Source organism: Hippoglossus hippoglossus, chromosome 19, assembly GCF_009819705.1.
Source record: "Hippoglossus hippoglossus isolate fHipHip1 chromosome 19, fHipHip1.pri, whole genome shotgun sequence".
NCBI lineage: Eukaryota > Metazoa > Chordata > Actinopteri > Pleuronectiformes > Pleuronectidae > Hippoglossus > Hippoglossus hippoglossus.
In genome coordinates, this window is record NC_047169.1 from 16,887,051 (window position 1) to 16,905,320 (window position 18,270).

The 18,270-nt window shown below is 41.9% G+C and overlaps 1 long non-coding RNA gene across 1 annotated transcript; it reads right to left on the reverse strand.

Annotated features, from left to right (window-relative positions):
• Positions 1-1,462: 1,462 nt before the first annotated feature.
• On the reverse strand, positions 1,463-13,307 carry LOC117753263. Its single transcript, XR_004612221.1, has 4 exons — positions 13,297-13,307; positions 11,566-11,576; positions 5,416-5,418; positions 1,463-1,622 (listed from the first exon to the last, which is right to left on the reverse strand). It is a non-coding gene; the product is annotated as an uncharacterized LOC117753263 (long non-coding RNA).
• Positions 13,308-18,270: the final 4,963 nt, after the last annotated feature.

The window sequence follows — 18,270 nt, forward strand, 5'->3', positions numbered from 1 at the left end:
GAACTTTGAAAACCGGGCTGAGCCACCAAGGGCCGCAGGGGAGAGCTCATCCAAAATTTCAGACCTCTCGCTGCTAAGGGGCCCAGACAGTGGCCCTTTTCAGTGTCCATTCAGTACAGGCCCTCTGTGCAGTCAGCAGCTGAGACAAAAGTTAGAGGTGTTTTTTTACTTCTGGTTGAGGTAGAGCCACCAGATTTTTCATGCACATCCTGGGTGCCGGGCTTAAGCTCTGCTGCGAATCTGGGGCCCCTGCATGGTTCGGGGCCCGAACTGCACCTGTGTGGATTTCAGGATCAACTGGCCTCTGGCATCATCTTTGGACCTGTAACTGGCAGAACTTTGAAAACCGGGCTGAGCCACCAAGGGCAGCAGGGGAGAGCTCATCCAAAATTTCAGACCTCTCGCTGCTAAGGGGCCCAGACAGTGGCCCTTTTCAGTGTCCATTCAGTACAGGCCTCTGTGCAGTCAGCAGCTGAGACAAAAGTTAGAGGTGTTTTTTTACTTCTGGTTGAGGTAGAGCGACCAGATTTTTCATGCACATCCTGGGTGCTTTACTTTCCAACGCACTCATCCTCTCCTCCAGGGAAACAGTGTCGTGTCGACTTCAGTAAGTTTTTTACACCGAAAACAGAGTCACTCGTCGGACCACGCAAAACACGAGCCGGTAGTTTCTTGTCTGCGGGAGACAGACGCTTCATTCACGAGGCGGTGATTGGACCAGCCCTCTACCGCGTTGACGTTAACGAGTGACGTGGCATGAAGCTGAGTGTGACGTTTTCAGAGTAAAACTTCACAAATGACCTTTTCACTTTTGAAGCAGCGGTTATAACACTTTTTAAATTGTACTTTACATTTATATGGGATGAGTATGTGACTGAGGACCAGTTTATTTTTTCTGGTGTTAAGTTAATGTACTTACATGATTCTTGCTGTTCTGTGTTTGTACCCTCATAGTTGAATGCACTTATTGTAAGTCGCTTTGGATAAAAGTGTTGAGTGTTTTAATGGAATACTGAGAAAGTTTAATAACAACAATAGGACAATTGAAGTTCAAATTATGAGGCAATTTCAGCAGAGTCAACAGCTTAGCATGCCATGGACATGTGAATATGGTGCTGAGTTTGCCAAATGGTTGGAACTTTGACAAGCGATGACACAGCTGATATGCTTTATGTGAAGCACAGTGTTTTGGTGTCAGCAGAAAGACTTCTCTTAGAAAACTGTACAGTGGTGCCACTCTCTCCATTACAACATATTATCTTGGATGAGCTTGACAGGCAAATGTTGAAATAAATTGCACTGTTTCAAAAAATTTTCATGGTATACAATGTAATTCATTATAGCCCACTTACTTACATAAGGGAAATCTATATAAGCTACAATTTCAGATTTTATATTTATTTTAAGCCTGGTGTACTTATGCCAGATATTTTAGTTGGTACCTTAGTTAGTACCTTTTAGAAAAAGGTGTTACCTCTGCACCACTGAGTGAAACTATCCTGATTTGCATTTGTAAAGCTCACAGCATTGTCATTTACATGTGAAAGCCTCCCCTAGGCTTAGGAGAAGGGGGGTCACCTGCCAACATTCTCAGGCTTGTAAAACTGCCAGAAACTGGAACCCTGCGTCAATTCCCGGCAGTTCCTGGCAGTTTTCTGTGCTGCCTGCAGATTCCTGTGAGCAGCCGTTAACCTGAAATTCCCCCAAAATTTGCAGCGACACTAATTGACCCAAATTCTTCTTTTCATGCAGTGCTAGTGGCTGGGAGGTGTTAACATCAATCAAGCTAAATAATACAGGCTGCGTGACGGCAAAACCTTGGAATATTTCTTTAATAACAAATCGCCTGTGTGCCAATGATTATGGCGCGGCACGCGTGCCTTAGGTTGCTGACCCCTGATATAGACGGAGGTAAGGTTACTCCCACACTGGAAGTGTTGAATTCCCCTCAGCGTACGGATGATGGTAATACACACGCACTCTCCGATTTGTTTCCTGTCCCGTCCACTAGAAGAGCCATCTTTTCCAACCTCCTTGACCCCCCCAGTCCCCCTCCTCCTTCCACCCTTCTACCAAGCCACTTTGTCAACTACTTTACTAAAAAGATAGATGACATACGCTCATCATTTTCTAATCCACCTTCTGTAACTACATTTCAATCAACTTCATCTTCATCCCCTTTGCTTTCCTATTTCACCCCCCTGTCTCCCTATCAAGTTCTTACCTTGGTAACCTCCGCCCGCCCAACCACCTGCCCCCTTGACCCCATCCCATTCAAGGCAGGCCACTCAACTGAGACTGCACTCCTTGCTGTCTCTGAGCTACTTCACACTGCTAGAGCAGCTTCTCTCTTCTCTGTCCTTATCCTTCTAGACCTGGTACAAACAAAGGCTCACAGATATCTGGGTATTTGGCCATGATATCACACAAGCCATACTACTTCAAGCCATCCCTTATCAGCAGCAGAATTGGAAACGGCACTGTTTTTGTAATAAATCATATGAACAAACATTTAAAACAAACATAAACATGGTTAATCACAGAATACTTAAACTTAAGGATTTCATGGAGAATGTAATGTTATTTGGGAATACAATGAAACCAAATTTTGCAGCATTAGTCATCATCATATGTGTACATCCATGTATAGCCACCAAATGTTTTTAATCAGCAGTTGGGGTATCGTATTTCATTAACAAAGGCCATTTTACTCCCAAAACATGGGAACCCAGTTGTGGCACAATAGCAGCTAAAGGGAATAACAAATTGACAGAAAGTCTGGTCAGGCATACGTTTATACGTAATACAGTGACATAATGACTTTGTCTCAATAGGACGATGGTTAAATCAAGTAATGAAAAAGTGATTGTTATAGCTTGACCATGTTGTCAGGTGATGATGCCAAAGTGTAGTGTTATAGCTTTTATGGTTTTTGAAATCTAGAAACTTTCATGCAAATACACACACACACACACACACACACACACAGGTACACATTTTTGATTCTGAAACAGTACAATTAAGCACCAGCACCTCTAACATACCGGATTATTTCATCCTTTTTCTCCAAAGTGATTGATCCTGTGTACCCACAGTTCAAGATCTCCTCTGTGAGACCTTGAATTGTTGTCTCAGTGGCTTCCTCCACCTGAAATTAAAACCAACAGCTGACAGCTTTTGTGTTGTCAACATACACATCAAGCTATATTGCAGATTTTTCAAGAATGACACAATTCGAGCTATAGGTATGTTGACTATTGTATGGCCTGCTCCTGATAACAGGATTGTATGAGTGACAGAGATAATTGGTGCCTTGATCTGTTCAATTCCTAAATTTTCTTCCAGGTGATCAATAAAGTGTGATCGTATTTTGGTTGTCTCCATGTTTTGTCAGATCTAGACTGCTAAATAGTCTTTAGTTTATGTCAACAAAGGCTTATGTTACGAAGACTCTGTAACTGTAATTTCGCTTGGTATATTTAAAGAGTAATTAAACCCCCAAACAACTTTTTCAGCTGAAAACCAGTGTATATGGTTATTTAGTAGTGTTGTTGATAGATTCAGGTCCAAATCTTGACATTTTAGTGCAAAGTATTTGAATTCTACATAGTTTGTTTATAAATATGCATAGCCACTGCCCTCTACTGGTTGAAACCCGGCTATTTCAATGGAATGTTGCTATTGGCTGATCTGGAGGCAGGTGACGTATTGGAGGCAGCTTTCATAACCCAACAACCCCCTCCCCCCCTCCTCCCATAAAACTAATGTGGCATGACTCTTGAGGCGTGTCTTTTGTTCTTACTCTTGATAAGAGATCAGTATATTGATCATCTCCCAGATGGTTTTTGTCCAAGTTTTCAATGTCCATGGACCCAGTGCACAGGAACTTGTAGCACCAAAGCATCATGAAATTCGGAGCTGGTCCTCCTTGGGCCAAGCTGGAAGCCATTATTTCTCCAACAGTCCTAAAAAAACGACAAGGGCACAGGTGCCAATTTAAAATTGATGTAAATGGTTAATCACAATGAATTGTTAAAAAAACGATTTACTATTTTTTGTTGTTGCTCGCTGTGATGTACGCAGAGATAAGATAACACCCAACTCTTTAATTCCCCTGAGCTTTACAGATATTGGAGCTCATTGTTTTGGTTTACTGTTTTTATTCACTCTCAGTGCTCTCATAGCGTCATGTTTGGCTGCAGCAGGCAGCTGTTTTGCTCTAAAAAGCTCTAAAAACCCATTGTACAGTACCTGCTCAGCACCAAACAGCAAACAGCCAGTTAGCTGTAGACTAACTGGTGAACATAGTGGAACATTTAGCAGGAAAAGATACAGATATTTCCCTCAGGAGTAGGTGGAGACCAAAAACAGAGCTAAAAGAGATGGAAGTTTGGATTGTGATGCAACAAGTGGACAGAAACATGACTCCAAATGAATGATAATGTTGATATGTATCCACTGTATGTGGAAATCTACAACACAAAGAATCACTTTTCGATGCCCTCCACCATTCCTTAAACAAGATTAGAATTATGCATTACATTACATTTCCTGATAAAATGCACAATTACATATCTTGCATAAATACAATATTTAAAGTACAACTTATGTGAGACTCTAGAACCTTTCAAATTATTCTGATGGCATATTTTAATTTTTTGTATCCTACACATACCTGTCAGAAATTCTTTGCGGAGAGCTCCTGTATCTATACCAGCTTCACTTAAAAAGGTAACTTTCAGTTGGTTAGTTGGGGATGTTTTTTTTGGGCACTGCCATTGCATTAGGCCCCTCTCCAACATGTTTTGGCGTGACACTGTGATGTCAAAAGTTTTGCCATCTGTGGTTACTGCATCAGCCATTGCCTGGAAAACGTCATCAAGACTAAAGAGGGGGGAAAGGAAAGGAAAAGAGTTGTTACGCGTTAGTGAAATCTTTCATTCAGTGCTCAAATCAATGACGAGTGAAAGATGCTATGACCCACACTTGGGTACAGACAGTAGGGCTGGGTATGATGCAGGCTATTACTTTTAGGTCCAAAATTAATGTGAATATTGATTTGATGAGATATGGTCAAGGTGGCTAGTGATCAAATTTAATCTGGATGTAGTTCTAGATAATGTACAGTACATATAGATTATAGAAATGGTTACAAACTGTTCCGGCGTCGGGGGTCCCGGCAGGCGCTACTCCAGTCCCTGTACCGCGCCGGAGGGTCCCGGCGCGGTACATGACACAATCAATCAGTCATGTTATAATACATTACAATAATATTTTTACCAGCCCACAGACACAGAGTATATCCTTACCCATGCTTTCCGGGAGGGTTATCATAGGGTGCTCAGGACCAGGAGCCTCACCTCTGGCGACTTGGGTGTCACGTCAACTGGTCTGTCGAGACTCGTTTTCCGTGACAGACTCCTCTCAATCATTTGCATTCGGGTTCGGAGCACCTTAACATCATGCAGCAGCTCGTCTCTCTGGGCATGGAGTTTTTCCACCTCCTTGGCGAATGCCCGCTTTTCGATTTGGCACCCATGGACGCCGCAATCAGTGAGAGGACTGGGGGTGGGCTCTGTTGCAACTGTGATGTCCTCCTCCCCGACCACCGCGAGAAGGTCGACAGCTCTGCTGACCTCTGGTGTGGGATTCGTGTCCTGGAGCCCACGCAGGAGCTTGAGGCACTGCCGTCGCTTGGCCACCTGCACACTGCTGGCCCTCTCGCTAATGCTCATCTCAGTGTGGGTGTCAAGTATGTGTTTGTCCAGCCGGGACTGTGCATATGAGCAACCACTGACCGGGCAAGGGCAATGCCTGATATTAACCCGGCCCGAAGCCAGGTTTAGCAGGATTCGGCTTTCGGCCACATTGTTGACAGCATGCGCACTCACAAGGTGCTTGCGAAGCTGCTCATAGGTGCTCTGGCAGATTGGGCACAGAGGCATGGTGATCTGAAAAGAGAGAAAGGAAAAGAAATGTTTTTATAACATTATATATTTATTTCTTAGTTTTTATAACAATTATTTATTTTTTTCTTAGTTTTTATAACAATTATTTATTTATTTATTAGTTTTTATAACAATTATTTATTTATTTCTTAGTTTTTATAACAATTATTTATGTATTTCTTAGTTTTTATGACAATTATTTATTTCTTAGTTTATACATCATTATATATTTAAATACCTTGCAAAAACGGACAAGAAAAGCAACTGGGTCAGAGAATGCATGTTGTTTTGTTGTTGAAAAGTAAATTTTAAAAAAGTTTACAAAAAAAACAAATTACTGTGTGTCAGGTAACTGCGTCCTTAAAGACCTGTGTTCAACATGTGGAGTTTTAAAGTCATTAAAAGGCAAAATAAATGGAAATTACTTACTTTCAGTGAAAAGGTCCTTCTCTCTTGTCTGTATGTGTTCTGTAAAACTCCTTTCTCCTACTGAGCACCTCCCTCCCCCCCTGCGCTTATATAGGGCTCTGAGCATGTGACTGAGGTGTGACGGGACAGTGGTAGGTATTTATCATTATGCAGAGTGCCTAGAAGTGCCCCGGTCAATCAGAATGAGCCAAACATCAATAAAGCCTTTTTATAAGGTTCCTTTTTGAATTTCAGCCCCAAAATGATACCAGTGCTTGTTTGACACACGCCGAACACTGTGGATTCGTACGTTGCTCCTTTCAGGAGTTAGCCATACAGAGTAGATACAGGTCTGACGTGCTAGAATGTGTATCCCTGGGCTCGTGTGAGTGTACCGAGTAAGTTTCCAACATTTTATTGCTATTTAGGCTGAAATATGGCTCCGGACACTTGCAGGCATTTATCATGTGGATTTTCATTCCCATGCATTGTGTATGGCAACTGTCCCGCCTCCAGCAGGGGCCACAAAATACATAGAGCTTTGAAAACACCACGTTCACCTTCAGGGCACATACAGGACTGTCTCAGAAAATTAGAATATTGTGATAAAGTTCTTTATTTTCTGTAATGCAATTAAAAAAACAAAAATGTCATGCATTCTGGATTCATTACAAATCAACTGAAATATTGCAAGCCTTTTATTCTTTTAATATTGCTGATTATGGCTTACAGCTTAAGAAAACTCAAATATCCTATCTCTAAATATTAGAATATCATGAAAAAGTATACTAGTAGGGTATTCAACTAATCACTTGAATCGTCTAATTAACTCGAAACACCTGCAAGGGTTTCCTGAGCCTTGAAAAACACTCAGCTTGGTTCAGTAAACTAAATCACAAGTATGGGGAAGACTGCTGATCTGACTGCTGTCCAGAGGACCATCATTGACACCCTCCATCAGGAGGGTAAGACACAAAAAGAAATTTCTCAAAGAGCAAGCTGTTCACAGAGTGCAGTTTCAAAGCACATCCACAAAAAGTCTGTTGGAAGGGGGAAATGTGGCAGGAAACGCTGCACAACCAAGAGAGATGACCGCAGCCTTAACAGCATTGTGAAGAAGGGTCGCTTCCAGAATTTGGGGGAGCTTCAAAGACAGTGGACTGAAGCTGGAGTCCAGGTATCAAAAGCCACTGTTCACAGACGTGTCCGGGAAATGGGCTACAATAGCCGTATTCCCATGGTCAAGCCACTTCTGAACTCAAGACAACGGAAGAAGCGTCTGACTTGGGCTATGGAAAAGAAGCACTGGACAGTTGCAGAGTGGTCCAAAGTCCTCTTTTCAGACGAAAGCAAGTGTTGTATTTCATTTGGAAGTCAAGGCGCCAGAGTCTGGAGAAAGGCTGGAGAGGAGCAAAATCCAAGTTGCTTGAAATCCAGTGTGAAGTTCCCACAGTCAGTGATGGTTTGGGGAGCCATGTCAGCTGCTGGTGTTGGTCCACTGTGTTTCATCAAGTCCAGAGTAAATGCAGCTGTGTACCAAGAGATTTTAGAGCACTACATGCTTCCGTCTGCTGAAAAGCTCTATGGAGATGAGGATTTCATTTTCCAGCATGATCTGGCACCTGCCCACAGTGCCAAAACCACCAGTAACTGGTGTACTGACCATGGCATTACTGTCCTCGATTGGCCTGCCAATTCCCCTGACCTGAACCCCATAGAGAATTTGTGGGGTATTATGAAGAAGAAGCTGAAAGACACCAGACCCAACAATGCAAATGAGCTAAAGGCCGCTATTGAAGCATCCTGGGCATCCATAAACCCTAAGCAATGCCACAGGCTGATTGCCTCCATGCCACGCCGCATTGATGCAGTAATCCGTGCAAAAGGATTCCCAACCAAGTACTGAGTGCATTAATGGACATTTTCAAATGTTTGATTTTGTTTTGCTGTTATAAATCTTTTTTTTACTTGGTCTGAGGAAATATTCTAATTTTTTGAGATAGGATTTTTGAGTTTTCTTAAGCTGTAAGCCATAATCAGCAATATTAAAAGAATAAAAGGCTTGCAATATTTCAGTTGATTTGTAATGAATCCAGAATGCATGACATTTTTGTTTTTTTAATTACATTACAGAAAATAAAGAACTTCATCACAATATTCTAATTTTCTGAGACAGTCCTGTATAGCAGCCTAACTAAGAGCAGGTCTAGGACAAGCCTGGACCGGCTCTAACTATAAGCTTTATCAAAAAGGAAGGTTTTAAGCCTACTCTTAAACGTACAGATGGTGTCTGCCTCCCGAACTGAAAGTGGGAGATGATTCCACAGGAGAGGAGCTTGATAGCTGAAAGCTCTGGCTCCTACTCTACTTTTAGAGACTTTAGGGACGACAAGTAAGCCTGAATTCTGGGAGCGCAGTGCTCTAGTGGGTTGATAAGGTACGAACAGCTCTTTAAGGTATAATGGTGCCATATTATTAAGGGCCTTGAAGGTGAGGAGGAGAATTTTAAATTCTATTCTAGATTTAACCGGAAGCCAGTGTAGCGAAGCTAATACAGGAGAAATGTGGTCTCTTTTCTTGGTTCTTGTCAGGACACGTGCTGCGGCATTTTGGACAAGCTGCAGAGTCTTTAACGACTTACTGCTGGAGCCCGATAATAAGGAATTACAATAATCAAGTCTGGATGTAACAAAGGCATGGACTAGTTTTTCTGCATCCTTTTGAGAAAGGACATGTCTGATTTTGGAGATATTACGCAAGTGGAAAAAGGCGGTCCTAGAAATTTGTTTTAAGTGTGAATTAAAGGATAAATCAGGATTGAACATCACTCCCAAGTTCCTGACTGTTTCATTGGAAGCAAGGGCAATTTCGTCTAGCGCAGCTATATCATTAGATAATGTATCTCTAAGGTGTTTAGGGCCAAGTATTAGAACCTCTGTTTTATCTTGAAGACTACTTTAGACGTGGATTCACAAATCGTGACATTTTTGTGGTTTTGGAGGAACCACATGATATTAAACTAAGCCTCCCGACCCTAGAAAGAAGGCAACAACCAAGAACCAACTTTGGCGGAAACGGAATAAGTCAGATGAAGCTGAGGTAGCATCCTTCATTCACCAACAGCTACAAACGTCTGGCAAACAGCATGGCTAAATATGGATGCACCAGAAATGTAGGATGGTCCGGATAATTACAGACAGAGAAACTGTGCGTCAATTGATGCGACTGATGGACAGTAGTGGGGTAGATCTGCATGCCTGCAACAGTTTGAGATGGCATATGTATGTCAGCCGTAGGCCAAACTATGTATGGCATATAGACGGCTATGAAATATTAAAGCCTTATGGCATATGTATCAGTGGTTGCATAGATGGCTTCTCAAGAAAAATGATATGGCTAGAAGCATACAAAACAAACAATGACCCTCGTATTATCGCAAGTTACTTCGTAGATGCTGTGACCGAAAACAATGGATGTCCGTAAAAATCCGGTTAGATCACGGTACAGAGAATACCCACCTTGCAATAATGCAAACGTTTCTGCACACCAATGAGGATGAGAATGGTACTGAGTGTGTCACTTTAGGTCCAAGTACTGGCAATCAAAGTATTGAACATAGGTGGTGCACCTTGAGAAGTGAATGTGCCCAGTTTTGGATGGACCATTTTGACCATTTTGATCACTGATCCAGTTTTGCTTACAAAATATCATACAGGTACAGTATCCTAAAAACCTATTGATTACAGATGTAAGGGAGACCGGGGACAACTGTAACACTTTTTGTCCAAGCACCTTTCAGCTTTCAAATTTTGACACAAAGTACCCTTATTTGTAGTACAAATATTTATTTAAAGTACCCTTATTTGTAGTACAAATAAGGGTACTTTCTAGGACTCACCAACGCCCCCGCTGTTTTTCAAGCCCTCGTCAATCACGTTCTCCGTGATGCTTCATCTTTGTGTACATGGATGACATTTTGATATTCTCTCGGAATAAGGAGGACCACGTTCAGCATGTCCGGTCAGTACTCCGCCGTCTCTGGGAGACTAAGCTTTATGTTAAAGCAGAAAAATGTGATTTCCATGTTAAATCTGTGAGCTTCTTATTATTGAGCAGGGGCAGGTGAAGACAGACCCAGCCAAGGTCCAGGCAGTAGCAGAGTGGCCCAGCCCCACTACCCGCAAGCAGTTACAGCGTTTTCTGGGTTTCGCTAATTTCTACAGGCGTTTCATCCGGAACTATAGTCGAGTGTCGACTCCTCTCACCTCTCTTGCTTTCCCATTTATTTGGACTCCTGAGGTAGAGACTGCATTTAACATGTGAAAACAACTCTTAACTAATGCTCCTGTGCTAATACATCCTGACCCTAAGCTACAGTTTGTCGAAATGGACGCCTGAGATACTGGGGTGGGAGCGGTCCTTTCCCAGCGCTCCCCAAGGATCACAAACTGCACCCGTGTCTTTTTCTCCCGTCGTCTCTCCCCAGGAGAAAGAAATTATGATTTGCGCAATCGGGAACTCCTGGCGGTAGTGTTGGCTCTGGAGGAGTGGCGACATTGGTTGAAGGGAGCCGAACAGCCATTCATCGTGTGAACGGACCACAAAAACCTCTCCTATCTTCGCTTTACCAAGCAGCTGAACTCTCGCCAGGCCCGCTGGGCCCTGTTTTTAGGCCACTTCAACTACACACTCACTTACCGTCCTGGAACCCGCAACCCTAAGCTGGATGCTCTCTCTTGCCAAACTGCTCCTGAAAAGCCTAACGTCGAGCCTGAGACCATCCTTCCTCCCTCCTGTGTGGTTGGAGCCGCCACATTGGAGGTGGAGACCCTGGTACCGGAGGCCCAGCGCTCACACCCTGACCCAGGTAACGGCCCACCTAACACGCTCTTTGTGCCAGAGTCAGCCAGGTCCTCCAGTGGGGGCACTCCTCCAAGCTCGCCAACAATATGTCCTGAATTGTTTATTGTACATGCCATCTGAAATACAGGCACATGAAAAATTGATTTAAGTAATAGGCTGATGTTTTTACTACCCCATGTCTATATAGCCTTATCACCGCTTCTTACTTCTCAAGCTCCCTGGACTAGTATAAATACATAACACAACCTGGAAAACATTTTATGATTTTTTGTCTAATAGGATTAAGCAGGGAAACTGGAGATAGAGATCTCTTTTTTGTGACTGTGCAGCTTGATCATCAGCACACAATTTCACAAGCTTAACCTAACTACCATCATTTTCACTCACTATTTTTGCTACAGTTTCAATGTCTATCTGTAGAATATATCACAGAAATGAAACGAAAAAAATATCTAGATAATTTTTGTAACTCATCCATTTGTATCCATTTCAAATTAAAAGCCCTTTAGCGTTTCTGTGGATGGAATCCCTTCATTTGTTAATGCTTTTATTGATGGCCATCATCAAATACAACTCCATGTTTAAAGACAGGGCTGGCAGCAGGAGCGCTGTGTGTGTGGACACCAAACGCGCATGCGAGCAACTGCAGTTCAGCGAGGTAGCCAATGCACAGGTAGAGAGGTATAGGCAGTGATGCCCAGGCATAATACTGTAGCATGCATCAGCACCATTGACAGCACTACGGACACTGTAGTGCACGGGGACCGCGGACATGCACGCGGCTCCATTCATAGTTTTTTCGGAAATGTTTAAGTAGGCAAAGAGCACGTGCAGATTATGAAAACTTTTATATTTTTCATTTTGAGCATGTTCATGCCCAAATGTTACATCTGTTTGAGTTCCATTCTAGTCATTACTTTTATAATTATTATTCTGCTGATGAAGCCATTTTGTAAAATAGACTATGCTATGTGTGAAGATGTAGCCTATAGGTGAATCCTTGCGTCACCTGGTGTGGTGAAGGAAAACTGAATCGTTGGTCGGAAGATGAGCGAGACACAATAACACATGAATGACACACACGGAGGAAAAAAAACATTTCAACTACTGTTTCAAATGTGATTTTGAAATTCTTGCAACCCTGACATGTAAAGAACACATTTTTAAGAAAAGTCAACGAAGGTGGATGATGTATCTTGTTATTAACTAAATGTACTTCATTTCTAAATGTGACTAGATGTGCCTATCGGCGGTTTCAGCACTCCTGCTAAATGAAACAAAAGGAATAAAATCACACCAGCAATTCCATTCTAAACGCACTTCAGGTGTCTGCGTGCGCAGGCCGCTGTCAATGGTGCTGAATGATGTACACCGCAGGCTTTTCCAAAGTTGGATTACCTGACCTGTCCATGTTGCCGATTGCGTAGACAGCACTGTTCATGATTGATAGCGCGCTTGGCAAGCTGATATAGACATCCTGTTATCCTATTATTCATTATTAAAGAAAACATAGACCTATAGTAAATTTTTTGGCTGGTTATTCGCTGCCCATGTTGGTCGGCAGCTATTATAAATCTACATGTTAGTGTTAGTAGCACCCTGGTCTTAAATAGGTGACAACAATGTGAAGCATTTTATTACTTTTGTACTCTGTGAAATGCGCATATAGCTGCGCAATGTCGTTATCTTGCACGGGGTGACGGATTGCCTTCTGCATGCCGTGTATGTAAATGTAACAGATTAAGGTAGACAGCTTATGAATTTCATAAAATCATTCCCATTTATTATTTTTGCTCTGTTGGGTTTGCATCTCCTACCTGTGTGTCATTTGGGGTTTGTATGTGTTCAGCTACATAGGTGTGTGCTCGTGCACGGGTGTTCTAATTCTTTCCAACTGACAGAGACAGGGAGCCAAGCATGCACGCACACGCACACACACACACACCTATATATAGCTACATATAGATGCACCTGTAAAAGTATGCACCATATAGTAACAGTACAGTACAACATTTGTCAAAACTTGGACAATAAAAGAACATGACAACATGGTACCAGTGAATTTACAGCTCCCAACTAATTTCTTACACATATTCCTATCTTCCCTTTATCTGTCAACAAAAAATATTATTCGGTATCTAAATTGTGTACGTAACATACGTACTGTATATAACGTACTGTATGAGAAAATGATGATGACCATGCTGTAGGTGTGTAACTGGATATGTCTGAAGATTTAGCCAAGGAATTCTTAGACAAAATGGTTGTTTTGAGTGACTAACCCTGAGAGTTAAACAGATAAGCAAGGGATTTGTATCATAGTGCTCTTTTCATTACACATTATGGACATTTCCCCAGAGCAAGAGAACACTGAGCAATTGTAGAATTGTTAATTCTTCCACTTTTGATATAAGATGTTTACACGACTTACTTTAGGCATGTTGTCAGAAAGTGTGGTGAGGCAGATGGACCCAGGATGCAGAGTTTAACAAAACGTGTATTTTTAATCGAAAAAGTCTTTAACAGAAAAAACAACTAAAAGCACACAGGGGAAAACACTGGAGGCTTACACGCAGAGATGCAGAGGAAGGGAGCTCAGGAGACACGGGATACAAAAAACAGGACATAACGACGGGTATTTAGACAACGAACCGACAAGGACAAGGGGAAGCACAGAGACTTATATACACACACAGGGAAGGCAGGGGCAATTGGACACAGGTGGAACACATGAGGACTGGTGCAGACAATTACAGACAGGAAGTGAAGAAAGAAAACACACTAGGAACAGAGACTACAAAAACAGGAAACAGAACACAGGGACACCGAAACAACTCAGACAAACATAAACACAAGGAAGTCAAGAAACACGAGGTAATAATAAAACAGAAAACACTCTTAATAATCAGAATACAAAACCCTTACACATGTATTGGTTCAAAAATATGTTACAATTGTCAGTCTGCTGTTCTTCACAATGGGATTAAGACATTAAACCTTAAACTTAAGAGACATTAACTAATGCCAGCCAAAATGTTACTTTTGTAGTATCAACTTTACATAACAATTTCTTAGCTCAAAAACAAAAAAGCTAAAAGCATAGACCTTGATACCTAAAAGTGACAACAAAATTTGTTTAAATGTAAATCTTTGCCCTTCTTGATCTCCACTGGCATGATGCTGTTATGTCGTATGGTGTTATCCTTAACAAATGATCTAGGTAACAAACAGGACAGTTTAGAGCTAACTTTTGAACTATTTCAGTCTTATTCTAGGTTTTACATGAGGATGCGTGGTCACTGACATTATACAAGGAAATAACAAGATTTTACATTGAAATTGTGTGAATACCATAAACACACACCATCTCCCTGGACTAGATTAGATTATGTCCATTACCCACACATTAGACTCCAACACCTTGTTCATATCCTTCAAAAAGTCAGGGTAGCTGTCATAATGGACTGACTGCTCCAGGACACAGCCACAAGTATGGGCCACAGGTCTTCTCTGAAAACCTTGAATCTGAGTAAAATCAATAATAATTTTCTTTCCCCAGGAATAGATCTGACCCTGTGCAGGAACAAACACAGATGCTGCACATCAGCATTCTTTAAATATGTGGTTAGGTACTTCTGAATGTCCTTCTGGTGGACATTCATTGTCTCTGGGAAGGTGAGAGACGTAACAACTTTTCTCACAGTTGGTTGCAGGATACAGTTGTAAGGTCCTGAAGGCTGTACCCGGCAGTGCTGAATATTTTTGCCAATAGTTCAATGACGTAGGCAGGCCCTTGGACAAGCCTTTTTTGGGCAAGCTCCTGGAGGATTTCATTGACATTGCTGGCTGTTGGGATCCTTCTGCAGCTGTGGTTATCTAGGATCTAAGTTAATTATTCTTGGTCAACACTGTTAAACAAACACTGTATGCTCAGACTCACGCATGTATTTGAGGAAATTCTCCACTACATCGCTCTTCACATATCCAAAGGCGGCTTGCTCTAATATGACAGGTGCGAAGATATTTCTCCCTCGCCCATCCAAAAGCAATTATTCGACCTACACTCTCCCACTGCTGCTGTCCAAAACCATGCCTTAGAAAAGGCACTTTAAGAGCATTTCCTGTTGCGCATTGGTCATACAATTCACTCAAGAATTCTGAGAGACAATCTCTCACAACTCCTCCATCATCATACCCCATCTCATGTGTTCCATCTGGCAGGAAAAGTTGGATTTTGATGTCAACATCTTGATGTCCATCATCACAGAAATGTGCCATGAGCTCTGGCAGTAGCTGCCCTCTATGAACAACCAATACTCTCTTCACTCTTTCACTGGATGGCGTGTTTTGTGGTGAAACAGGTGTGTCATCCAAATTCTGTTGCTCATTTTCAGAAAAGTCTCCTACAAAAACGACGTTGCTGCTCTCAAAAACATCCTCACTCCCATCCTGTGTGGAATATAATACAAAGTAAATATTGTCATCACTTGTAGTGTTTCCAAGAAATATCACTTCAGGGTTGAGTGTTTCAAATGTAGCAGATGGCGGCGCTGTAGAAACACTGAGAGAAGAAGTGGAGGACTGATTCTGAGAGCTCTCTTGTCTCTCCAAAGATAGAGCCAAACCTGTGCTGTGACTGTGTGGACTGTTGATCATTTTTTTCTGTTTCATTATCAGAATGCATCCATCCTATTTCTATTTTTCTCATTGTCTTGAGAGCATTTATTTTCTGAGATGGTTGTGAGGGCTCCCCTTGGTTTGTGCTCCTGCCTCCTTCATCACAAGGTTTTCTTTTGGCCAATTTTTGTTTCAGTCGCTCAAAAAGCTTGGATTTTCGAGTGTAGTTGTGGCTGTTCTCTTTCCTCTTACAAAATCCTAACACTGCTAGGCGATCACCATATGATGGCAAATAAGTCTTAAATTCTTCATCTGTCATCAGCTGTATGGTGCTGGTATCAATCTAAACATGGACAAAGGAATTGTTTAAAAAAAGAGTAATCATGATTAGAACACCTCATCTTTTTTGATAATATTTAGTTATCTACAGTTTAATGAAACGATCTCCTAAACCTGAAAACAAGCTAGGAATAGTTATATAAAAAACATATTCATTTAAAAAGAATAAATTCAGAACAGGATGAGAACTGAAGAATATTTTAAACATAACTAAACTAACTGTTTCTAGAGCAGAAAGAGTAATGTTCATAACATCCAGAGCGCTCTGGAGCAGGTTTTCATCAAGGATGTCTCTGTACATTGCTGCATTCATCTTTCCCTCGATCCTGACTAGTCTCCCAGTTCCTGCCGCTGAAAAACATCCCCACAGCATGATGCTGCCACCACCATGCTTCACTGTAGGGATGGTATTGGCCAGGTGATGAGCAGTGCCTGGTTTCCTCCAGAAGTGACGCTTGGCATTCAGGCCAAAGAGTTCAATCTTTGTTTCATCAGACCAGAGAATTTTGTTGATGGTTGTCCTTCTGGAAGGTTCTCCTCTCTTCACAGTGCAACGCTGGAGCTCTGTCAGAGTGACCATCGGGTTCTTGGTCAACTCCCTGACTAAGGCCCTTCTCCCCCGATCGCTCAGTTTGGCTGGGCGGCCAGCTCTAGGAAGAGTCCTGGTGGTTCCAAACTTCTTCCATTTATGGATGATGGAGGCCACTGTGCTCATTGGGACCTTCAATGCTGCAGAAATTTTTCTGTACCCTTCCCCAGATCTGTGCCTCGATACAATCCTGTCTCGGAGGTCTACAGACAATTCCTTGGACTTCATGGCTTGGTTTGTGCTCTGACATGCATTGTCAACTGTGGGACCTTATATAGACAGTGTGTGCCTTTCCAAATCATGTCCAATCCACTGCATTTACCACAGGTGGAGTCCAATCAAGTTGTAGAAACATCTCAAGGATGATCAGTGGATACAGGATGCACCTGAGCTCAATTTTGAGTGTCATGGCAAAGGCTGTGAATACTTATGTACATGTGATTTTTTCGGGTTTTATTTTTAATAAATTTGCAAACATTTCAAAAATACTTTTTTCACATTATCATTATGGGGTATTGTGTGTAGAATTCTGAGGAAAAAAATGAATTTAATCCATTTTGGAATAAGGCTGTAACATAACAAAATGTGGAAAAAGTGAAGCGCCGTGAATACTTTCTGGATGCACTGTATATAAGCAGTTGCGATTTTGTATTGATTTCCAAAATGTTCCTACAGTAGACCCTTTGCCACTTCATAGCCATACTCCCGAGCCATATGCTGGCAGCTACACACCAGCTCTCGTGGTTTTCCTCTGGTGAACTTTTCTCAGCGTGTTGTTTTCTTGCTGTTGTTCATTGGAGAAGCAATGATGTTTCAAAGCGGTTTTTAATTGTTGCTCAGTTTCCTTTGGTCGCACATCCTTTGATAGTGCTTTATCAAGCGTTTTGTTATGTCGATTTGTTGTGTTGGTTTCCATGATCCAGGTTTGTATAATATAATGCCAGTAAGTTTTTTCCATTTTTCCTTTTCAAAGTATGAATTCATGCCCTTTGAGGGTGCTTAAGAAGAACATTTCATATCAGAGGCCTGTAATAATTCCAGCCTAGCAGTGGATGCAGCTAGTTCAGCTTCCAGTGCTGCTCTATCTGACTCAGGTTTTATTCGTGCCGAGGATGTGGTGCTTGATTTACCACTGTTACAACTCCTGTAACTTGAGCGTTTACTGCCCACATTGGAAATACTGTCATTTGGATAATGTCATCCTCAACAATATCATGATTCATTTCCTGAAAAACATTTTTTGCAGTAGCAACGCATTCATTATAAGACAACATTTATGCTTTAAACCATATTTAATGTTTTTCCTTTTCATCACATGGTAACTCAGGCAGCAGCTGATGCCTTACGCAGAATAGTTTAATGTAGACTTGATCAAGAACGCCAGAAGGTGGACCAATATACCAACAGAGTAACATGAGCAATTGTCACCCCCAAGTCTGAAGATGTCTCACACAGCATCCCAATTTATCTTCCTCACCATTCCAACAACACGTCCAAAAAAGGCTA